Raw genomic sequence first — 14,652 nt, 5'->3', positions numbered from 1 at the left:
ATACAAATAAATATTAACTACTTCCATCACTGTTTACTTTCAATAAACAGGTAAAGAAAAAATAAAATAAATATTAATCCCTTTATTAATGTGTTTGGGAGCATATTTTAATCCATTTTTAAATTGGATACATCCAAGTCTTGGAGATGCAAATTCCTATGATTACAAGAGACACTAAGTTTTTCACGGTGCTTAAAGGTTCTTTGGGCATAATAAATAAGTTTATGGTTCTGATTCATTTTCTGCTCTTTTGAATTAATGTGCAGAAATCCTAGGCAACTACCAAATCATTTGTGACTAAATTGAGTACAAAAGAAAAAATATGTAAAACATTATTTAATTAAAACTTCGCCTTTTTTCTCCCACTCCCTATCCCACTAGCTAGTCATCATTAAAACTAAAAGGACACTTTCATATTTGTTGCTATCAAATTAATTGCCTCGGACCACTTTAGTACCTTCAGAGATCTGTGGTTGCTGGAGCCATATTGTTCTCTGGGGTCAACCCCTTGAGTATGGCTCTCAAGCTTCTGGACTTATTTCAAAGCTGTCTTCGGTAATGTAAAAACTTAGCTTGTATTGGTATACATAGGTCTCTTAAGGAATGCTAGTGGAGTTTTGTTTTTTGTTTTTTTTCCTCTTACATGTGGTTTGGGATTTAGCTTGGGGAATGGAGTAATAATAAGAGTTGGAGAAGAGGGAGTTCCCATCCTGGCGCAGCAGAAATGAATCCGACTAGGAACCGTGAGGTTGCGGGTTCAATCCCTGGCCTCGCTCAGTGGGTTAAGGATCTGGCATTGCCATGAACTGTGGTGTAGGTCTCAGACACGGCTCAAATCTGACGTTGCTGTAGCTGTGATGTAGGCCAGCAGCTGTAGCTCCAGTTGGACCCCTAGCCTGGGAACCTCCATATGCCACAGGTGCGGCCCTAAAAAGCAAAAAAAAAAAAAAAAAAAAAAAAAAGTGGGAGAAGAAATCCATTCTACCTTAATAATTGTATCATAGTACAAGAAAAGCAAAACAAAGAAAAATTTACTTTTCTAAGTTGAGGACATCACGTTGGGAATTTTTTTTTTCCTGCTACCTGAACTGTGATGCTAAAACATAAAATCTGATCATGTATCCTGCTTTAAAACCTTTATTTCCTCATAACCTACAAAATTAACTCCAAATTACTTGGGATGGATACAAGAGCTATTAGTATCAGATTACAAACCATCTTTCTAATCTTATCTTCACACACATAGACTCACACAGCAACTTAAGACTTGATATCTACTCTGTGTAGATTATTCTTAGTCATCTTTATCTGATTTCTGTTTCTAGAGCTTGCAAGCTTCTTCCCAAATTATGGCCTTCTAAAAACTATTCCCCTTCATTTCTCCTCTTCACTAAATTATCCCTTATTCATCTTTTAGGCTTCAGCTTTAATATCAGTAATGCAGAGTCACTGTCCTTAATACCAAATCCAAATTAAGTCTCCCTTTCCCGGCAGAGTATTTATTATCTTACAATTAAATATTTATTTCATGTCATCCTCATCATTGGATTGTAAACGCTTAGAAAAAAGGGACAATATACATTTTAGTTCACTGCTGTATTCCTAGCTTATAATACTTAGTATTCAGTAGATACAGAAGATTCTCTTATTACTCAAATATTCATTATGTGATTCTCCAAAATAACATAGGAAATTAAAGGCAACAAAATATAAAAATATTCACTAAGAAATTCAACGTTTATAAAGTTAGTCTCCACTCAAACATCTCTTACAGATTAATTTAACTGTATCTCACCCATTTAGATCAATTTCTTTGTATCTTTGATGATCACTGCCTAGTGGCTTCAAACTTGTATGTAGACTGTAATCACCTGTAGCCTTTAAAAAACACTGATGCCTGAGTCCCATTCCCAAAGACTGATGCAACTGACTGGACTTCAGGCTAAAGGAATACTTTGTTAAATTGCTAGATAATTTTTTTTCAGTTAGGATTGAGAATTGGATAGCTGATTGATAAGATATTGCATTGTAGAATACTGTAAATAATATTCATAATAAAAATATAAAATGACTTCAAAATGAAGTTGCAAATCTTGTAAAAGAAGAAGGAACTCATGAGAAATACAGTGTTGAAGATCAGCTCAAATTATTAACCAACCAAGATTTTGAAGTTAGACAAGAAAGAAAGTGAAGAATCAAAAACTGGCAGGAATGATATGATAGATTAATCAAAAGATAATGATTTAAATATAAAAGATTAAGCAAAGTCCTTAGAAAATGTTCTCTGCAAAAATGGTACTATAGTGTCAAAAATGACTCTGGTATCACAATATTTGACCTGAAAAATTATTCTTAAATAGAGTTAATTCATTCAACTTAGAGTTAACACACAGTTATAAATACAAATGAAATACTGCCAATTATAGAAATTTATTTTTATTAATTTTCTTTTCTTTTTTTTGGCTGCACCTGTGCATGCATAAGTCCCCGGGCTAGGGATCAAACCCTTGCCACAGCAGTGACACAAGCCATGGCAGTGATAACACTGGATCCTTAACCCACTGAATTTTTAAGATTCGGTCAAAATAAAATCATTTTCCCTACTGTTTACCATGAAATTTTGATCCTCATCCATTAGTTTACTGAAATACAAAAGACATGTGTCACATGACCTTGCCAAAGGTATAGAGATAGTTCTACATTTTTCCTTTCATATTTTCATATTGTTCCCTTTCCTGGCCTCATTACAATGCTTGGGACCTCCAAAGCAATGTCAAATAGGGGAATGATGATGAGCATTAATTACCTTGCTCCCCATTGAGAAAAGAATACATTTCTATATTTCACCATTAAACATGATGTTAGTTGTGGGTTTCTCATAGATGTTCTTTTCAGATTAAAGAAGTTTGGTTGTATTCCTAGTTTGCTGAGAATTTTTAATTATAAATCATTATCAAATATTTTTTCAATATCTATTTAAAGGATCATATTATTATTTTTCATTTATTATTATTTATTATTGTTAATATAGTGAGATTTTCCAAATGCTAAATCAACCTTGCATTCTTGGCCTAATCCCTACTTGATCAAGATATGTTATCCTTTTGTTTTATGTTGCTGGATTTTTTTGCTGGTGTTTTGTTAAGGAGTTTTGCATCTATGACCATGAAGGATGCTTGTCTAAAATTTTCCTTTTTTGTAATGGTGTGTCAGGTTAGATGTTAGGGTTATACTAGCCTTGTTAGGTAGAAATCATTCCTCCTTCCTCTAATTTTTTAAAGAGTTTATGTAATATTGATATTATTTCTTAAATGTTTGATAGAATTCACCATTGATACCATTTGAGCCCACAGTTTTTTAAAAAGGGTTTTTTATTTAAAAACTAAATATCTTTTATAGATAAAGTGCTATCTAGGTTTTCTCTTTCATCTTGTGTCAATTTTAGAAACTTGTATTTTTTGAGGAATTTATCCATTTCTTCTAAGTAGTATAGGCATACCTCATTTTACTGCACTGTAGATACTGTGTTTTCTACAAATTGAAGTTTTGAGGTAACCCTGTATTGTCAGATGATGATTAGCAATTTTTAGCAATAAAATATTTGTAATGCTATTGCACACTTACTAGTCTACAGTATAGCATAAACATAACTTTCATATGCACTGGGAAATCAAAAACTTAGTGTAACTCAATTGTGATATTCACTCTATCACAGTGGTCTGGAACTGAACCTGCAATATCTCCCAGGTGTGCCTGTAAATTTTTTTGGTATAAGATATTCATAATATTCCCTTATTGTCTATTTAATCTCTACAAATTCTTTGCTGATAATTCCTCTTTCATTCCCTATATTGGCAAGTTGTATTCTCTTTTTTTCTCAGAATTTATCAGAAAAACAATTTTAACCTATACATTTTTCTTGTTTTCAGTAATGTGTCTAGGTGGATTTTTCTTTGCATTTATCCTGCTTGAAGTACACTAAACTTAATAAATCTGTAAATTTATATCATTCACCAAATTTAAGAAAATTGGAGCCACTATTTCTTCAAGAGTTTTTTTCTGCCGTAATATTGTCTTCTTTTTTCCAGGGACTTTTATATATGTTATAATTTGTAATAATGTTTTACACAGCCCTAATACTATATTCATTTCTTTTCTAATTTTTTCTTTTTGTGTTCTTTAAATAGGATCATTTCCATTGATCTATTTTCAATTTCCCTGGGGTTTTTTTCCTCTGTCATTTTATTTATTCTACTGATTGGCCCATCAAGTTATTTTATTTCAGATATCATATATTTCAGTTTTAATTCCAATTTGGTTCTGCCACTAATTTCTATCTCTCCATTGAAATGCCCTATTTTTTTTTTTGACACTTTCCTGCTTCTTCATTTGTTGAATTACTTGGTATTATTTCTTAAATATCATGACCATTATGGCATGGAGACTCTAGATTTTTTTACAATTGATAAAGAGTGTCACTTTTTGTTTTAGCAAAAAGCTTACTTGCTTATACTCAAACTGCATATTCTATCTCATCTGCAGTGGACAGCAACAGAAATATCTGTTTAGTTCTTTTTATCCTTACGTGGGCTGCTTAAAGCCTGACGTGAGCATGTATGGTTTGGAGATCAGTCAGAGATTGGGGCAAAGTATATACATCAAATCTGGAACTCCCTTTCTGGGACTTTCTTTTCCAGGATTACCGCATTTCCCAGTAGTCATGGTTGCCTCAAAGTCTGCTCTCCTGGTTTCCCAGACCAGAAAGTCTGCTGATTTTTCTGTTGAAGTTTTACGGACTGAGGCATGCCCTCATACTGGAAACCTTGAAAATTACAAATTTACCCAGGATTCTTCCCTCCTTTCTTCCAAATATCACCTCCTCTTAAGATTTAGCCTGCCTTGGATTGCCTTCCTGTATCTTCGGATAGTTGTCTTTCATGTTTTGTCCAGAGTTTATAGTTGTTATTCTTAATGTTAAGTGGATTAATTTAAAATGGCCTTTCTCACTAGCAATTATCCTCTGATAATAAAGGCTTCTTATGTTGCCTTAATGAAGGATTAAATGATACAAATAGATGCTTTTTCATTCTTCCGTGCCTTTACAGATTCTGTTCTGCCTACGACATCCTTAATTCTCAAAATCCCACGAGGTAGAAACTTCCTATGTTCATTTTATAAATTTTAAAAGCATATAGTCATATTTTGTCATCACCTAGATTTTAAATACCTAAAGTTTTAAAAAAGAATACTTAAACTAAGAACTAACTTAGATGCCTAGCAATATAGTAATGGTACATATATCTCATAAAATACTACATAGAAGAACATAAAGCTATATAAATTGACAGAGGTCTAAGTCATAATTTTAATTTAAAAAAGGATACATAAAGTATAAAGCAAAATGTAAAAGGGGAGACTGTTACCCTCACACAAAATATAATTGCATATTTCTATATAATTGTGCTTATTTGTACATTATTATATAGAAAGAAGTCTGGAAGGATATAAAGCAGATTGAAAACAGTAATTATGTTTTGGAAGAGAAATTGGATTTAGGGCGGAGAGAGACATTAAGGAAAATTTCCTTTATTTTTTTCAATAATTATTTATTCAAGCAATATTTATATAATGTTTGCCTACTATATGCCAGGCATTACTCTATAACAAGAATGTGTTTGGGTATTACTTCAGTAACTTTAAAATACTTTTAACTATTTAAATGAAAGTATTATACCAAAAAGGAGAAACTGAAATAACCGAAAATCTATAAGGTACTTAAAAATATGATCCTTTACCTTACTAATGTACCAAAGCTCAGGGGCCTTTTAAAGGTAATTAAGTGAATTTAGTGTTATTTTTAAATCTATTCTCCCTAACTCAGATCAAATTCTTCTCCAAATCTGGACCCAGTGGAGAAACAAACTGATTTCTCTTTTCTCCCCTATATTACAATGCCATTCTCTTATGCCAATTCTTTGGAGTTTGGGGAATAGCTGGTGAAATCTAAAGTTCTTATTTGGGATAATTCCAGGCATCAAATGGCTGCCAACACATAAAAATCTACCAAATTTTTTTTTCTTTTACTCAGCCAGGAATGGAATGTGAACTGCAGCTGTGACCTCTGCCACAGCTGCAGCAACTCCAGATCCTTAACCCACAACACCATGCCGGGATCAAACTGGCACGGCTACAGAGACAACACCAGATCATTAGCACACTGTGCCACAGTAGGAACTCCAAAATCCACCATTTTTTAATTCACCAGCTAGAGTATGACTGAGCAATTCAGAAAGTAAACCTGGCCTTCATGATGTTCATCCTTGGCTTCACGTAAGAATATGTCTTTGTTAACATTGACTCATGTCCTTGCTTTAGCCAGTTAACACATAGAGGACCAACTTTAAAACTGAAACAACTTGCTATAACTCAATATTTTTTATTCTATTTGTTTATTTATTTATTTTATTGTAATCAATTGTTGGGGATATAACTCAATATTTCTATCTTTCTCCTCAATTCCTTCTAGTAACGAGGGCTTCACTACCTCAACCAAAAGCTCATTCCATTTTAGACAAGTGTAACTGTTACAAAGTGTTTCTTCTGCTGTTCCTGTGACTCTGGCTCCCTATGATTTTCACGTGCTAACTTGGGTTTGTCCCTCCATAGTACACACTCTTTCTCTATGGCAGCACTTTTGCCATCCCAGGACAGCTACCAGATTTTCTGAAGACTTCTATTCTTCAGAGTGAACATGTCTGCTTCTTTTAACCTAAGGTAAACTTTTACTTGCTGGCCTAGAAAGAGTGAGACATTGAATTTCTCTGCAACCAGGCTATTTGTCCAATTGAAAAAAACAAGATTTGGCTTTTACCTTAATGTAGCAAATGGCCTTCTTGGCTAATCATTACAAATACCTCCTGACATTTATTTGTCCTCAAAGAAATACCCCATCCACTTTCCTGCACACATGTATATAGGCAACATATACATTGCCTTCCACTTTTTCTTTCAAAAAAATATTTTAAATGAGTACTAAAATGTGTCCATCCTCAGTTCAGGTGACTTGAGTTTCCATCCAAGGGGCTTGTACCCTCTCTGCTTTATCACATGGTTTTAAGCTACAGTTCATTTACTCTAAATAATGGTATTCCATTTATACAAGTTCACAGCTATTTCTCCTTATTTTTCTACCCCTAAGATATCTGGCAAGGATGGGCCCATTAAACTTTATCCAATAAGCCTTAACTTAGAATAGGCTTAGCAGGGTGTCTATTAATTATATGCATTTAACCATCTCAGTTCTATTTGCTGGTGATTGTTAACTACTTGGCAACTTTAGGAAATTAGAAAAAATAAAATGTTAAGTCTAGAAAACCTATTGAGGACATCCATCCATCATTCTCTTCCTTAAAAGAACCTAATTTTACCTTCCAATCCTTTTGGAAGGGGCCAAGGTAGAATATTTGTCTTGCCTGCAAAACCATACCTTGGATTTTTTTTTAAAGTCTTAGTACTAGCTTCTAATTTCTATCTCAGTTTTCCTAATTATAAAATGAACATAATAAAACTAGGACCCTTGCTTTAACTATCTCACAGGCTTACTATAAGAAGTGTATATGAGGGAGTTCCTGCTGTGGCACAGTGGGTTAAGGATCTGGCATTGCCTCTGCGGCAGCTCAAGTTGCTGCAGAGGCATGGATTCAACCTCCTGCCCAGTGCAGTGGGTTAAGGATCTGGCATTGCTGTAGCTATGGCTTAGGTCGCAGCTGCAGCTGGTCCAGGAACTTCCATATGCTGCAGGCATAGACAAAAAAAAAAAAAAAGTGTATAATACATGGAAAAAATTCATTTACAAGTATAAGGAGTAATAAAAATGTAAGGTACACGCTATTATTAATAATAATGGCACCTCCTATGACCAAAATGAGACACTCTACAAATCTCTCCTTTTAACACTAAGACATTTTAATTAAATTCTCTTTTATCCCCTTTTCCCACACCACCAACCAAAACACACACACACACACACACACACACACAATATTTCAGCATAATCTTTTGGCCTTGGACTTTAATTACAAATGCCAGCAAAGATTTACATAGAGTATGACATAAATATACTCTGACATTTTGCAAACACCAGCCCTCCTCTCAGACTGATTTCATTTTTTCCCTTTTTTATCACCTTTTCTATATTCTAAAAAAAAAAAAAAAAATCAAACTTCCTACTGATATTGTAGTAACTGTCACCACTATGAATATTTTAGTTATAGCTACCTACATTGAAACTCCTATAAGTGGCCTCAGGTATCATATATATTTCCTCAACTGTGCATCCACATTTCCCCCAGATATTTAGAGCCCATTGTAGTGTCCCCACATTACGATTATAGACACTATGGCTGCTCTATAGGGTTACAATGTGAAAGCTAATTTCTTGCATCAGGAATGCACATTCCCCAAAATGAGAACACAAAAGTCAAAGATTATGAAGACAAACAAGAAGCAACAATGGATAAGTGTGTTCTGCAGCTAGATTGTAAGAAACAAACAAGGTCCCTACCACCTCCCTCACCCCAATCTTAGCTAACACCTCAAGTTGCCTAATTTTACCTACACAATATACACAAATTAACCCACAGACTCCACTTTTATGTATTTTCTTTCTTTCTCTCAATCTCTTTTTCTTCTTGCTCATTCACTACATTCCTGTTCCTGATAAGAACAACAAATATTTATTGAATGCCTGTAATATACAAGACCGTGTGTGCTCAATACTAGGGAAAACATCTGAGAACAAAATAGGTGAGTCCAGAGAAAAGGACAGACATTAAATAAAAATCACACAAATAAATACATAATTTAAAGTTGCAATATCTGCTATTATTAAAGGGTGAGAAGCAAGATCTTTGCAAGCAAACAAGATTTGAAATGGAAGGATTAGGGAAGTCTTCTCTGAAGAAATGACATTTAAACAGATATCTGAAGGATGAGGAGGAATCATTCTGAGGAAGAGTGAGGGGAAGTGTGTTCCACTTGAGAAGATAGCATAACATGAAGACCTCAGAGCAGGAAAAAAAACTTGGAGGTAGATCAGTACAGTAGCTGAATCAGAAAGAACCATTACAAGAAGGGCAAGAGCTGAGGCTGGTAATGCAAAGGCCAGATTATACAGGGCCAGGGCTTTGCTGATTGTGTTGAGGATTTTGGTTTTAATTAAAGTGTAGCAGGAAGCCAAGAAAAAGTCTTTCTTAGCTTTAAAAGAATGGTAAGCATAATTTTTCCTCCTCTGTATACAATGAATGTGGAATTTGAATATAAGTATAAAGAAAGCATGGGAATGATAAACACCAAATTCAGAAGAATGGTTACCGCTAGTACAAAGAGAGGAAAACAAAATGGAGAAAGAGTTCACAGAAGGCATCAACTGTATCAGTAACATTTAATTGCTTATAAATATATATTACTTTATTCTATTCTTCATACATTTTTGTATAACTAAAATTTTCATAATAAAAATTTTTTAAACACTGAATGATTGCTAAGAATCACTAGCTCAACTCCTTCTCATCTTTCCCAGGCTCATATTAAATCTTTTCAATTTTGAGAAAGACAAGCACAGAGAATTCAGGGATCTTCCCTCTTCTGCCTTTTATTTCATGGACCTTTATTTTCTAAACTTTTAGCATCAGATGTTAGAGGCTCTGTAATTAGTTATCCTTTGTTTTAGCATACACTGTAATCCTTGTAGCTTTCCAACAACCACAGAATTAATATGAGGATTAAATGAGATAAAGCATTTAACATAGCATTTAGCACACAAGAGCTCAATAAATTTTAACTCTGGTTTTTATTATTTCACTTACTCCAGTTTTATATTCCCAGCCCTTAATACGGGCCAGCACATTAGAACTTAAAAAAAGCTGAGTGTATATGGCCAAATGGTGCTCTGGTATTTTTTTGAATGCATATATACTACATGTATATATTCAACCAACACATATATGAACACATGCACACATATAACATATACTTCCAATATTTATACTTTAAAAAAACCTTTTTCTGTGCTTATGGAAGCATTAAATAACATAATATTAATTTGAGGCCCTTTATTGCCACTAAAGAAATACCTTTAAAGAAAAGGTTAAACTCCGCATTTGATGGTGCACCATTACAATTTAGGGTAAGTTTAATAAGTTTACCAACTTCTCCTAAGTATAATGCTACACTGGAATGATTTATGATTGCATAAAACTGCAGTAATTTTCAGTATGTTCCATTCTATGTTCAAAAGGCTCATTTTTGTAATATCAAGTAATTCATGTAAAACTTCAATCTTTCTTAGAAATGAATATTGACATCAAAATTTCTTATACAACAGGAGGAACAGTCTTTGATGGAATTACATTATTAAAATCATATCTTTTCACTTAATTTTCTTTGTACAAATAGCACAGATCCTCTCATTTCTCTTTCCTTCTAATTCACAAATACAATAAAAGCTGTCTTTAGAAAGGTCTTTAAATTAAACATCAGGATGAAATGAGTACTAGGATCCAAAGAATAAAAGAACTTATGACAATTTTCGTCACCTAGAAGTCTGAAAATATCTCACTGAATCTTTATGCAAATATTATATTCTAAATTATATTTTCATTTTCATGCCTAAGAACCCAGAACTTGCTCTTATGAAAAAACAAGAATTTGTCAGTCACTATTCTTCAGTTTGAAGATTTCAGTTTAAGATTTTCAGTTTAAAATTCTTCAGTTTAAGATTTTTATAGGACTCATTCCTCCATATCCACTTCCTTGTTCTTAATCACAAATCTAATCATGTATTTTTATAAATATTCAAAATTAAATATGTTTATCTACTTATGTAAATACTTTTCAGTTAACTTTTACCAATAGTCTATGTGGGGATCTCATTAACAAACACATTTGCAACTTTTTAGACTTGTTCCGGAAGCTTGTAAATTCATATTAGATTTAACTGTTTAAATATATCAACATTCTCAGCATTTTAAAAAACTGATACAAAAGAGTAATTCCAAGTTTTGTTTTACTTACCAAGCTCTGCCATTCCACCTCACTGCCTGAACAATATTATCAGCTCTTTGGATACTCATTCTTGCTAAGTAAAAGGATATTTCTTCTCTAGCTGGATTAATAATCAACTTTCTAGATAGTTCATTTGTAATTCTCTTCTGGTTAACCCTTAGCATTACAGCAGTCTACTCAAATCATGCTAATCAATTTATGACACAAGGAGGAATAGGGGCAATTCAATTATGCAGATAACAAATAGAAAGTAAAAATGAGGGACGGTTTAGATTAGGCACAAAAAAATCAATCAGCTTTACTTTTTTACACTAAAAGGTAAAAATCCGCACGTTGGATATTACAGAAGCACTCAGGTCATAAACGCAAGTAACAAAATACATGAAGAGAAAAATCTAATAGGCTTACAACACACCAGTCCAGTATATACTAGCCCATGTTTTCTGCTTTCTTACATACAGATAAATACAAATCAGCTCTGAGAAAAACAGATACATTTTTCTCTTAGTAGAAAGGTCTGACTTTCAACTTCTAAATGCCTCCTCTCTCAAGAGTTGTGATCACTTGGTGCCTTATCCTACAATATGTGTCATCTCAGATTTTTACAGCAATTTTCTCCAAATGTGATCTATAGATACTCACATCAGAAAAATCTAGGGTTTGGAGTGCCTGTTATGGCGCAGCGGAAATGAATCCAACTAGTACCCGTGAGAATGCGGGTTGATCCCAGGCCTTGCTCAGTGGATTGGGGATCTGGTGCTGCCGTGAGCTGTGGTGTAGGTCACAGATGTGGTTCGGATCTGGCGTTGCTGTGGCTGTGGCATAAGCTGGCAGCTGTAACTCTGTTTCGCCCCCTAGCCTGGGAACTTCCATATGCCACGTGTACAGCCATTTAAAAAAAAAAAAGAAGAAGAAAAAGAAAGAAAGAGAGAGAGAGAGAAGAGAAAAGGAAAATCTGGGCCCTTGTTAAAAATATAGACACCTGGGACCCACTTCGGAAATCCAAAGCACCTTCAGATGATTCTTACCGTACGTTAAAAATTTTGAGAGCCACAACTCCAGGACCATTTCTGACCTCATCTAAAAGAGACTCCAACACAACTCCTTGGGACTCAGTGAAATTAATTATTCTTGCTGCTAGTTTGACCTTGACTTTTTGTTTTGAATTTAATATCTAGGATTTTACTTATTTTCATATACCTGAATGCACTAGACCATCTAAGACCATGACCTTCCATGAACTGGGTGTCTGCAAGTGGATGGCTCAGAAACTGGAATTGACCCTTTAACTCCACTTGATGTCTATAGCCACACTGTGGTCTAGATACCTAAATCTCTAAGTACCACTTGCCCCAGACTTTTCTTGCTTTGTCTGCTTTATAAAACACTTTAATCTCCTATTTTATACCTCTCTTCTACATGCGTGAACTACTCTTGTTAGTGTTCACTGTCCAATCTTTTACCTAATGCACTGGGTCTACTATATTAACTTTCTCCCAATACTGTCTGCATCCCAGTGGACCCCTATAAATCTGCTCTATACCTGTTATGATGAGAACAGGACTTGCTTAGTCTTATCCAGAGACATGAAATTATTAATTAGGTAAAAGGAGAAAAGAAGCCAATGGTTTCACAAAATGCTACAAAAGCCCATGTTTATAGTCAGAATAAGGGAAAAGATAATGATTACGGAAAAAGAAGAAGCATAGAAAGCTAAAGGAAAGTCCTTGAGAATTGAAATAGTAAACTAAGTAAAATAAAGTGAAAAATGTATAATTCTAATCATTTGTTTTTATTTTCATGTAACCTATTAAGAAAGGTCAACACAATGATGATTATTTAACCTGGAGAGAAGGTAAAAATGACAAAAAGAAAAACAGCACTGGACCAGTAGAACTCAGAAGATGTGGGTTCTAGTGGTCTCTCCACCATTTCCTAGATTTATAACCTAGAGTAAGTCTCTGAACACCTCTGTGCCTTGGTCCCTAAATGGGTATAATAAACATGCCCTGTGCATCTAAGATTCTGATAATTAAACAAGATCATATTTATTAAAGAGCTTTAAAACTATAAAGACCATATAAATATAGGGGATTATTGTAGCTATACAAATTGCTATTGTATAAAGATTACAATTAACCCTTATCCACTAAGGACATAAAGTGGTGATTTTTTTTGTTTTATATTATTTTTAAAAGAAAATATAAACCATATACAGTGAAAGAAGTAAAGAGGAGTTTGTGAAATATCTTTCCTAAGAAAATTTCAAGGATAGGTCCAATATCAGGTAGGAGCAGAATAAGATAAAATCATCCAAAAATATAGTAATCGGGTTAATCTGAGTTTGCCCATGTCAGATGCAAATTTTAGGAGTCTTACCAAAAGGACTCCTAGACAAGGAAAAGGATCATTTGGAGTGATACTGGTGACATTTCTCATCTAGAACTATCTCCCTAAAGCTAGAGTTCAGAGAGACTTCAAGTGGCAAAAGCCTAGAGTATTTGTGGCAAGACATTTAGACCGCATTCAACAAAGCCTATCCAAGATTCAGTCAAGTGCTATGATTTAATTTAACTGGATAATGTGTACATATGAAAAAAACAGAAGTCTTTGGCCAATGTACAAATTGGTTGATGAGAGTTGCACATGTGAGAAAAAAAAAAGGGATTCTTGACTTAAAAAAAAGACACTTCTATCTTTTTAAGTTTCAATAAATGCACTCAACAAATATTGTTGAACACCTACTCTGTTCTAGGCATTGTTCAAGACACTGGGGAATATGTAACACAAACAGCTAAAAACTCTCCACTACTTAGAGTTTATATTCTAGGAAATATAAGGGGGAAATGGCAAATAAGTTTAACAGACATGCATATTACATAGTGTGTCAAAAGTTGCTAAAGGCTATGTAACCAAATAGATCTGCATTAAGGAGATCAGGAACATCTGGAGGGTTACAATTTTATTTTTGTTTGTTTTCTTTTATTTTATTTTTTACTTTCATAATGATTTTTATCTTTTCCATTATAGCTGGTTACAGTGTTCTGTCAGTTTTCTGCTGTACAGCAAGGTGACCCAGTAACACATACATGTATACTGGAGGGTTACAATTTTAAAATATGATGGTTAAGGCAGACCTCAACTGAGAAAACGACATCAAAGCTAAGACTTGAAGGAGGTTATGGGGTTTGGTGGGGCTCTATGATCATAAAGTGTTTTTTTCCCACCAATATTTAGTTTTACCAATTTAATAACAAGTAGAAGATATCCTTATAAATTAACTTTCACATGATAATACTGATAAATTGGAAATCAATAATTTAATGGTAAAACAAATTGTGGTACATCCAAATGATGACATATGATTAAAAACCATATTTTTGAAGACATGGGAAAATCCAATAAAAAAATTTTTTTTTGGTTGCACCCAAGCCATATGGAAGTTCCTGGGCCAGAGATAGAACCCAGACTACAGCTGTAACCAAAGCCATAGCAGTGACAATGATGGATTCTTAACCTCCTGTGCCATGAGGGAACTCCTAAAAGTATTTAAATACAAAAATATACAAATAGAGCATGGTGCAATTT

At 33.9% G+C, this 14,652-nt stretch overlaps 1 protein-coding gene across 49 annotated transcripts in view; it reads right to left on the bottom strand.

The window, feature by feature from the left end:
- Positions 1-14,652, bottom strand: part of SOX6 (SRY-box 6) — a 621,434-nt gene that overhangs the window by 430,131 nt on the left and 176,651 nt on the right. For 2 of the 49 annotated variants that reach the window (XM_021085358.1, XM_021085344.1), the window contains exon 1: positions 11,074-11,126. The exons of 42 other annotated variants lie outside the window; for them this stretch is intronic. The gene's annotated coding sequence lies outside the window, so the exon portion shown is untranslated. Of the gene's footprint in view, positions 1-11,073; positions 11,818-14,652 lie in introns of those variants that run through there. 5 more of the 49 variants (XM_021085338.1, XM_021085355.1, XM_021085347.1 and 2 more) reach the window with 5 other exon arrangements.

Source organism: Sus scrofa, chromosome 2 (genome assembly GCF_000003025.6).
Source record: "Sus scrofa isolate TJ Tabasco breed Duroc chromosome 2, Sscrofa11.1, whole genome shotgun sequence".
Taxonomy (NCBI): Eukaryota; Metazoa; Chordata; class Mammalia; order Artiodactyla; family Suidae; genus Sus; species Sus scrofa.
Note: the sequence above shows the minus strand (reverse complement) of the source record. Positions and strands in the feature narration are given on the sequence as shown.